Raw genomic sequence first — 10,477 nt, 5'->3', positions numbered from 1 at the left:
CTGGGGCTGTGTAGAGATGGTTTGTGTATCTGGGGCTGTGTAGAGATGGTTTGTGTATCTGGGGCTGTGTAGAGATGGTATGTGTATCTGGGGCTGTGTAGAGATGGTATGTGTATCTGGGGCTGTGTAGAGATGGTTTGTGTATCTGGGGCTGTGTAGAGATGGTATGTGTATCTGGGGCTGTGTAGAGATGTTTTGTGTATCTGGGGCTGTGTAGAGATGGTTTGTGTATCTGGGGCTGTGTTGAGATGGTTTGTGTATCTGGGGCTGTGTAGAGATGGTTTGTGTATCTGGGGCTGTGTAGAGATGGTTTGTGTATCTGGGGCTGTGTTGAGATGGTTTGTGTATCTGGGGCTGTGTAGAGATGGTTTGTGTATCTGGGGCTGTGTAGAGATGGTTTGTGTATCTGGGGCTGTGTAGAGATGGTTTGTGTATCTGGGGTTGTGTAGAGATGGTTTGTGTATCTGGGGTTGTGTAGAGATGGTTTGTGTATCTGGGACTGTGTAGAGATGGTTTGTGTATCTGGGGCTGTGTAGAGATGGTTTGTGTATCTGGGGCTGTGTTGAGATGGTTTGTGTATCTGGGGCTGTGTTGAGATGGTTTGTGTATCTGGGGCTGTGTTGAGATGGTTTGTGTATCTGGGACTGTGTAGAGATGGTTTGTGTATCTGGGGCTGTGTAGAGATGGTATGTGTGACTGTGATGGTCGAGGGAGGAGGCCACGGCACTTGAAGTAGGTCTTGGCTGAACACTCAGATTCTTCAACTTTTTTGGACCTCCTCCTTCCTTCCAACCCCCTATCCCTATGTCCCCCTTGTCCCTCACCCCTCCTCTCCTTCCTTCTGGAAGAAGTTTCAACTCCCCCCCCTCTCCCCCCGTCCCCCCATAGTCCCTCTACTTCTTACTTCTCTGAATGAGAAGGATATTTCCTTGCAGTGGGCAGTAAATCTCCAGTCATCCCTCAGCTCGTCTTACTCTGGGTCATCCCCTGACTTCTTCTCCCCTGTCTGCCAACCCTCACCCACCTCCCCCTCTCTCCCTATCTCTTTCCTTATGTCTGCCTCACCCACCTCCCCCTCTCTCCCTCTCTCTTTCCTTATGTGTGCCTCACACCCTTCCCCCTTGCTCCTAACCAAATGCCTTAGTGGGTTCTGATTTTGATCTGATATGATTTGTTAACAGAATATTCTTGAATTATTTTGTGCTGAAAATGAGCTGAATTGTTTTGAACTGTGATTATTTGAGCTGTACTGTTATGAACTGTGACAAACTGTGCTGAATTGAGCCGTACTGAGCTTATCTGTGATAAACCGAGCAGTATATTCCAAACACCCGTCAGATCCAGACCCAGAACCCCAGAAGGAAAATATTATAAAAACCCAACATTTGTGTTTTTGGCATTTGCATTGCCTGATAGCCTCAGCCTCATAGATGGAGAGTAGAGGGAGATGGACACAGAGGGTCAGAGCGAGAAGAGGAAAGTCAAGGAGAAAGAAATAGTGGGAGGGAGGGAAGAAGAGAGGGAAAGTGAGGTCTCAGGAGAATTACCTCTACATATATTTTTATTAACCAGATTATCTGCTGGGTCTCAGACCAGATGGCGTGTGTGTGCACGCGTGTGTGTGTGTGTGTGCGTGCGGGCATGCATGTGTTATCGTGTGCATGTATGCCACCAGAGCATTCAGAAGTTGAGCAGAGGCATGTCAACAAACACAAACACCCACCCACACACGCATAAACACAAGCACACACACATCCCCAAACTATTGTTTTGTATAGGCTTGTCTTAGAGCTTCACAACAGCAAATTGCTACCATGTGAAAATCCTCGGGTCGTAGAGATGGTTAGAGGACAGTGAGAGCAAGGACGGCCAAGTAAAAGTATTCAGCACGCTCAACTTACTAAACAGACCATAGCTGGAAAGGTTCTGTACTGTTACTAACACAAAGTATTTCAGAGGTCAGCAGAGGTCAGATACTTTACAACTACACCTTTCCCTGATGCTGCTCAAAACATATTACAGTATGTGAAGGTTCCTCTTCATTTCGGAAAATAACGTTCTGGCGCGGCCATGACCACTGAAGGCAATGTTTCAGTCAAACTAGGTGGCCCTAACAGTGACCACAACTCCATCCAGGTCATCAGGAGGGATCAGCCACTGGGATGTACTGACACTGATCACTTCAATGTGTGGATGACTTCAGCAGGGCTGCCTGACGCCGGAACAGACACCCTAATATCACAGATATACAGATGACACCGCTTTCTGTCTCCATGGCTCTGGTTTGGTTTGGAACAAGGTATTACCACACACATATATATATATATACACACAAACACACGCATACACAACCACACACATACACAGAAACACATTAAAAAAAAATCTCCAGAAAACCAAAAATTAGCAATAGCACTAAACCTAGCCCTAATTATAGAGAAGTTATGTGTAAACTTTACCATTACACCAACCCTAACCCATGATGCCTAAACTTAAAAGTAGCCCAAATTTAAATGCTATTCCCAATTACAAGTTTTTTCTTGAATCTTACCCTTAAGCCAGAAAACTTTTTTCGGCGACCAGCTAAGAAACCTTACTGACACACACATAAAAATGTTGGTTTTACTTTTAAGGTGAGGACCAGCAATTTAGTACCATTAAAAATAACTATTTTACCTAACCCCTAACTCTAACATTAACACTACTAACCTAACCCAAATTCTATGCATTATTCTAACCCTAAACTTAATCTGTACTTGTACTGCTCAATGACAATTAAGTTGAATCTAATCTAATCTAAAGTGAGGACGGGCATAAGGACATTCCATGTTTTAATATTGTTTATAGTGAAACAGAAAAAAAAAACACACACACAGACACACATATATATATTTTGGGGGAGGGGTGTGGAGGGAGTGAAAGTGAATCACTGTTGGTGCATCTTGATGTCATCACTCCTCACACAAACACATACACCACACACACACACACACATGCACACACACACACACACACATGCACACGCATACACACACACACACACACACACACATACACAAAGGGAGCTAACCCTTGCAGAGCCAACTGGTTGGTCTGTGTATAGGAAGGGTCACTGTGCTATAAGAACATAATGCCATTAGCCATGAGCCCATAGGCAGATGGTGCCCAGCTCACAGCCCTCCCTTACGCTGCCAGACCCATATTGATCAAATATAGACCAATGGTATGCACAGTGTCACAGTGTCCCTTACAATCTCACAATAGCAATGTCATCTCTAATGCCGTAGTGAAGTGGGGAAGATGAACCCTGAAAATACAGAGGGACTGTATTATACTGTTCATGGAGGTCAACCATTTGATTATGCATCAACGAGAGAGCGAGATAGAGAGACAGCCCAGTACTCAGGGCACCAGACTCAACTTGGTGACAGAATATGATGAGATCAAGACCCACAGAATGTGTTCTATTATAATACACCCTATGTGTATTCTGTGTGGAATATTGTTAATCCTCTCAGCAGAAGCGAGGACGGACGGAGGTGGGCTCTGTAACAGCTGCGCCGGAGTGATTGGCAGATTACAACGCTGGCCCGTGACAGGCGGATGCAAACCTGCTGATCAAGCTCCACCAGTCCCAGGCTGCCGCAGTTCAGGTGACCCATCACACCATACTGCGCCACATCCTCATAGAAGGTGACAAATGATAACCGATGTTACCAGTAGGTCTTGTCCTTACATTTCAGTTCCCGAGGAATGACATCTCACCAGCTAAATGAAAGGAACGCAAAGATTTGACTTGCCAAATTCTTACCTGCCACCTTTCCGTTTTGGATGAATGTAATTTCACAATGAGAGCCTGTGAGGTAGAGACGAGTGCCTCTGAACCCAGTGATTTGTAATTGCTTCAATAAGAAACGACATTGCCTACGTGGTAATTGTGTGTGTGAGTGCCTCTCTGTCTCTATGTGTCTGGCCATTCTCAGTAAAACCATGTCATTTTGTGGTACAGCGCGGCTCTTTTAACTTAATGTGGGCATGTTCTGTCTGATTCATTTAGTCTAAAATACATGTTGTACGGATATACCAGTGTGCCATTAGAAATCACTTGAGGGAGACCCAAAACAGAAACATCCCTCTACACTCATCTTGTATTTCCTCTTTCTTTCTTTCTTTCTTTTTCTCTCTCTCTCTCTCTCTCTCTCTCTCTCTCTCTCTGTCTCCCTCCCTCTCTTTTTCTGTCTGTCTCCCTCTTTCTCTGTCTAAGTCTCTCTCCGACACACACACACACACACACACACACAGAGAAGAAGACCACTGAACAGGCATGTGCTCTGAACGAAGTGAGAAGGCCTTGAAAAGATTTCTTTCGTGCCTCATGGCTGAAAAGGGACAGAGAATTTCTGTGTGGTCCCATGTGGCTCATCTGGCAGCAAAGTTGTTCTACAATCCCAGGATGTATATCCTAACTGAATGGTGTCTGTAAAAATGTCCATCCAACACTCACTAGACCTGGTGATTGTTCTTTAAAATCAATACAGACCTGACTGGGACTCGAGGTCATCCAAAAAAAAGAATCTAAATTGGGTACCCATATTGACCTGTTAGATTGAAAATGCTACCTTTATTGGCACACAAGCCTGAAAAATTGTCATGACTTGTCAGGCGGTGAATGTTAATGTCACGCAATCAATGGCTTGTATATTGGCCTATCTAATAAAATATTTATAGTATACAGCCATACAGTACATTTTAATAATGGCTAGCCCTTATTGTGTGAGACCTGTCTTGAGACCTGACCCTGACCCAGAAGTCCATGTTCTCCATTCTTGAGCTCTGAACCTAACCCTATACTATACACTAACACTAACCTCACCCTTTATGCCTAAACTGAACCCAACCAAAACACTTGACCTGAACTGTTAACGCATAAACTTGAAAGTAACCCAATTCTAACACTGTGCCCAATTGTATGTTTTTCCTTAGACCTAACCCCTCAGTCACATTTTTCCTAGTGGGCACCATCCAAAAACCTTGATTTTTCTATCTTTGTGGGACATCTGGTCTCCATAAGTACACATGAACGTGAATCAGGGACACACACATAAATGCACAGACATAAACTCGCACAGACAGACACACACAACATACTGTAAACACACTCAGAGACACACATACATTCACAGGTGGTGGCATATGGCCCCAGACAAGGCGTGTTTTGATTAGTCATGTGGTGATCAAAGAGAGGACAACAGGTAGCCTGGGGTTATTCTGTCAAAGCTCTTCTCCTGACTGCAGTCCAAACCACACAGCCTGAATGTGAGATTCTGGGAAACATGTTGTTTATCTAGAGGGGAATGTGTTGTATGTTGCGTGTTTGTTGCCACACTGCAGAGGCCATTGTGTCAGAAAGACACTTCATTAATCACACAGTCATTAGTGGGAAAATATGACATTTGTTTGGGAACTTTCAAGGGCTGGTGAGTTGGTTGGCTTCATAAGGAAAAATCCTGACTAATATAAAGCTGTAAAGCATTTATTGTCTTCTAGAGAGAAATGGTTTATATATCCACCCCCTGTAAGGAGCGGAATGACATTTACACACTCGAATTGGCTGTAAATGCTTTTTATTTGAAACCATGGTTATAATTAGAAATGGGTTGTGGCTTTCCAAGATAACAAGGTTTGCGTTTTATTTTTCTTGGGTCTCTCTTCTTTATCAAGCAGCTTCCAGACATTTTGTGCCAGAAGTAAAGTTCATGTGATGAATTTCACAACTGTTCAAGGTCAACATGCATTAGACTATAGCAATGTGGCCATAAAAGATAAATCCCTGTGGGATCTACCAAAGGCTATATGTTAGGGCTTAAGAGAATCATTTTCTCCTTCATTTCCCATTGTTATGTTTATCTGTAATGTAAAACATAGGTTTTTTTTCTAGATTTCTTTTCATATTATGTCTATGATTTTATTTAATTTGAACCAACATTCATATTTTGCAGTGTTTAAATTAAATTCGCTGGCCTTTCTTCAAACCATCAACACCCAGCCAGCTTGGTTGTATGTGTCCTCGATGCACATTTCACCAAGCTTTATTGCTTCTTTTCACTCACTGTGGAAAAAACGTTTTGTAAGTAAGTGTTATAGAATGCAATATCTAAATGAACAGGCAACCTAAGATTTATTAGTCCACTTGTTGTCAGCATTGGCATGAAAACATTCATGGGTATTCCAAGATTAGTTAGAAAAATGCACTCGGTTACCTTAGTTTGTGCTGAAAAGAAAAACTTTTGATCTATATTTATATTACATTTATTTTAGAAATATACTATAGGATCTTTATCCTTTTCATGCTTTTTATGTCTTTGTTAAAATCTTTTTCCCTTCCTTGAACCTCTGCTGCATATACTGTAGAGAATCTGTAAGGTTTCGGACTCCAAAGAAGTGACATGATATCCTTCTATGATATTACCAGCGCAAGACAATTCAGCAAAGGTTTCTGTCATAAAACACACATTTTGCATTTTGAAAAACATGCAGTTTATAGCCGACTAATCATAGCTTAGCTGACGCAACCCCATCACCACACAGCAAATAGCTGTTACTCACTGGTCTGGGAAGGTCGGTGTTAATAAAATCTGAATGTTCTGGCAAAATCTGTAAAATCCTTTGGATTGGTTCCGCATTATTTGCATGTTCAACGCAAGAACAAAAACATTTCAGCCCAATTACAGCCATCAGTCTGTTGATATTCCGTCACTGACCAACTGACACACTCAGACATGGACTAATACCCACGGCTGATAAAACCTTTGGAAACAGTTTCATTTCTCAGTGAAAACATACAATTTACCACAGAGAATTTGCATGTATTTTGATTAAGTTTCAGTCAGAGAGACATTATGAATACACTTGTGTATATTTAACAAACCTTGCAATAGTCAAGTCATAAGGCTCCTGTATGGGAGAAAGACATCTATCCTCTGAACCAGGTGTACTGTTCTGTTACTGTATGGGAGAAAGACATCTATCTTCTGAACCAGGTGTACTGTTCTGTTACTGTATGGGAGAAAGATGTCTATCCTCTGAACTAGGTGTACTCAATGAATCAATCAAATGTATATTTAAAGCCCTTTTTTCATCAGCAGATGTCCCAAAGTGCTTTTACAAAACACCTGGCCTTAAACCCCAAGGAGCAAATAACAGTAGTGTTGAATTTCAGTGGCTAGGAAAACCTCCCTAAGAATGCCAAAATGTTTGAAGAAACCTAGAGAGGACACAGGATCAGAGGGGTGACCAGTCCTCTTTTGGCTGTGCCGGGTGAACATATCAAGATTACAATTGTAATAAATGTATAGAGTCTATTTAAACTTTGTCCAGGTCGCAGGCATGACCTGATAGTGTCAGCACAGTGGCAGCTGAAACCGTCAGGCATCGTCTCGATCTACAACACAACCAGGAGGACTCTGGACAGGGACAGCAATGGGTCCCCCAAGCCAGGTACTCCGCAGATGTGGGCCAGGACCTCATGCCCTCCTAAGTGCAAAACGGGAGGAGAAAGGGAAAATTCAGAAAATGCATTCCTCATATCAACAAGGATTTATAGTGGAGAATGAGAACTGACCCTACTCCCCCAGCACAATAATATAGCAACGTAAGACCTTGGGACTGAGACAGGGGGGTCCGGCGACACTGTGGCCCTATCTGGGGGAGGCTCCGGACAGGGGCCTAACAGGCAGGAAATCAATCCACCCACATTGCCAAGCATCAACAAAAGGGACACCCACCAACCGCAAACACCCTGAATGAGGGTCAAGTATTGCCAGCAGAGTACAGCCCAAGTGCGCAGCAGAGAGACAACAACAAGCCAGTGACTCTGCCCCCGAAAGACATTGTAGGGAGGGCATCCCAGTGGCGATGAGAGCCCACCTGGCAAAACTGCCAGGGTGGACAGTATCAAGCCTTTCTGGTCACCTTTACGCCCCTGGGACAGGCTACACCTAATCATAGACCGTGCTGTAGAGATGAGTCTTTAGTAGACAGTTGAAAGTTTGCACTGAGTTTGCATTTCTAACCTTTATTGGCAAATCATTCCACAGTAGTGGAGCTCTGAGAAAAGGCCCTGCCTCCGGCTGTTTGTTTAGAGATTCTAGGTACAATTAAAAGGCCGGCATCTTGCGATCATAGGTTACGTGTAGGTATGTATGGCTGGATCATTTCAGCAAGGTAAGTAGGAGCAACTCCATGTATTGATTTATAGGTTAACAATAAAACAGGCAGCCAGTGTAAAGAAGCTAGTACAGGAGTAATGTGTTCAACATTTTTTTTTGTTCTAGTTAGGATTCTAGCACCCGTGTGCAGCACTAATTTAAGTTTATTTATTGATTCGTCAGGGTAACTGGAAAGTAGAGCATTGCAGTAATCTAGTCTAAAAGTAACAAAAGCATGGATTAGGTTTTCTGTATCAGTTTTTGATAAAAAGTTTTAGATTTTTGCAATGTTTCAAAGATGAAAATAAGCAACTCTTGAGACATATTTTATATGTTCATCAAAGGAGAGGTTAGAATCAAGGGTAACGGCGAGATTCTGAAAAAAAATTGGGGATACAACCATGCAGCCGTCGAGGTTCACAGTGAGATCTGCTAACAACTCTCTTTGTTTCTTGGGTCCTAAAACGAGCATTTCTGTTTTTCTTGAGTTTAAAAGCAAAAACTTTTCTGTCATCCACTTCCTAATATCTGAAATGCATGCTTCGAAAGTAGCACATTTTGGGGCTTCTCCATGCTTCATTGAAATATATAACTGTGTGTCATCAGCATAACTGTGAAAGTTGAAATTGTGATTCCGGATTACATCACCCAGGGACAGCATATATAGTGAGAACAATAATGGGCCCAGAACCAAGCCTTGAGGAACACCAAAACATACCTTTGACTTGTCAGAGGATTTGCTATCCACACTAACAAACTGATATCTTTCAGATAAATAAGACTTAAACCAGGCTAGAACATGTCCACGTAGCCCAATAATGGTTTCCAGTCTCTCTAAGAGAAGTGAGTGATCAATATTGTCAAAAGCAGCACTAAGATCAAGAAGCAAAAGAACGGATGCTGAACCTTTGTCTGAGACCATTAGAAGGTAATTTGTTACCTTCACGAGTGCAGTCTCAGTACAATGATAGGGTATGAAACCAGACTGGAGCATTTCATTTTATTTGTCTTCAGGAAGGCATTCAGTTGTTGTAAAACACATTTTTCTAAGATTTTTGAGAGGAACGGGAGGTTCGATATTGGCCTATAATTGTTTAATATGTCAGGATCCAGATTAGATTTTTTTTAGAAGAGGCTTAATTTCCTAAATTTTTTGTGAGTTTGTTACACATCTGGAGGAAAGGGAGCAATTTATTATGTTCAACATTGGCTGACCTAGCACAGGAAATAGCTCCTTAAGTAATGTTGTTGGAATCAGGTCCAGCTGACAATTTGTGGGTTAAGAACTCATTACAAATTTAGTGAATGTGTCGAACGATACAGTATCAAAAAATTCAAGTTTCCCCATTGACACCTGGTCAGGGAGGTTCAGGACATTCTCAGGACAACTGAGATTTTGGGGACTATAACTATTTAAGGAGGAGTCAGTTATTTGTTTTCTAATGGTGATGATATTTTCATCAAAGTAGTTCATGTATTCATTACAGCTAAAGTGAAGACCCACTTCACTTGTTGAGCGTTGCTTTTTTATTAACTTTGCAATTGCATCAAAGAGACAAACAGTGTACAATCGCCAGCTGATTCTTTGGTCTAATACTGAGGGTAATGGAATCGCCAATGACTAAAGTATGCCTGCTGATCATTCCCCTCCGAATCCAGTGGGATAAACCTGTTGAAAATCTCAGTTGGCTCTAGCAACGAGTCAGGTTTAATTGGTCGACGGCATTTCTTCCCAGTGACCAAGAGAAAGTTCTTGCCTGGCTGCAGGAGCTGTGCTGGGGGGTTAACAACACTATTGTTTCTTCCTGGTGGCACAGATGCAGTTTTTTCATTTTTACACTAACATAATCCTTGCCTGACATTTTCGTCTGAAGCCGAGCCATCTATCTTTTGAACCAGGTGTACTGTTCTGTTACTGTATGAGAGAAAGACATCTATCCTCTGAACCAGGTGTACTGTTCTGTTACTGTATGGGAGAAATACATCTATCCTCTGAACCAGGTGTACTGTTCTGTTACTGTATGGGAGAAAGACATCTATCCTCTGAAGCAGGTGTACTGTTCTGTTACTGTATGGGAGATATTTATCCTCTGAAAAACTTTCAGACAAAGCAACAAAATTACTGAGGGATGTGATTCAGGTAGTGGGGTAACTTGACATTTTATCGTTCCAAGAACCCATGTGAAGAATAATTCCTCGACTAAACTTAGGCATTGTCATGATTGCAGAGGCAGGACAGAAGCGCAGGGAGAATGGAGGACATTCAATTA

This window comes from Esox lucius, chromosome 8 (assembly GCF_011004845.1).
Source record: "Esox lucius isolate fEsoLuc1 chromosome 8, fEsoLuc1.pri, whole genome shotgun sequence".
In the NCBI taxonomy this organism is placed as follows: domain Eukaryota; kingdom Metazoa; phylum Chordata; class Actinopteri; order Esociformes; family Esocidae; genus Esox; species Esox lucius.
The sequence above is the reverse complement of the archived record's forward strand: the minus strand, read 5'-3'. Positions refer to the sequence as shown.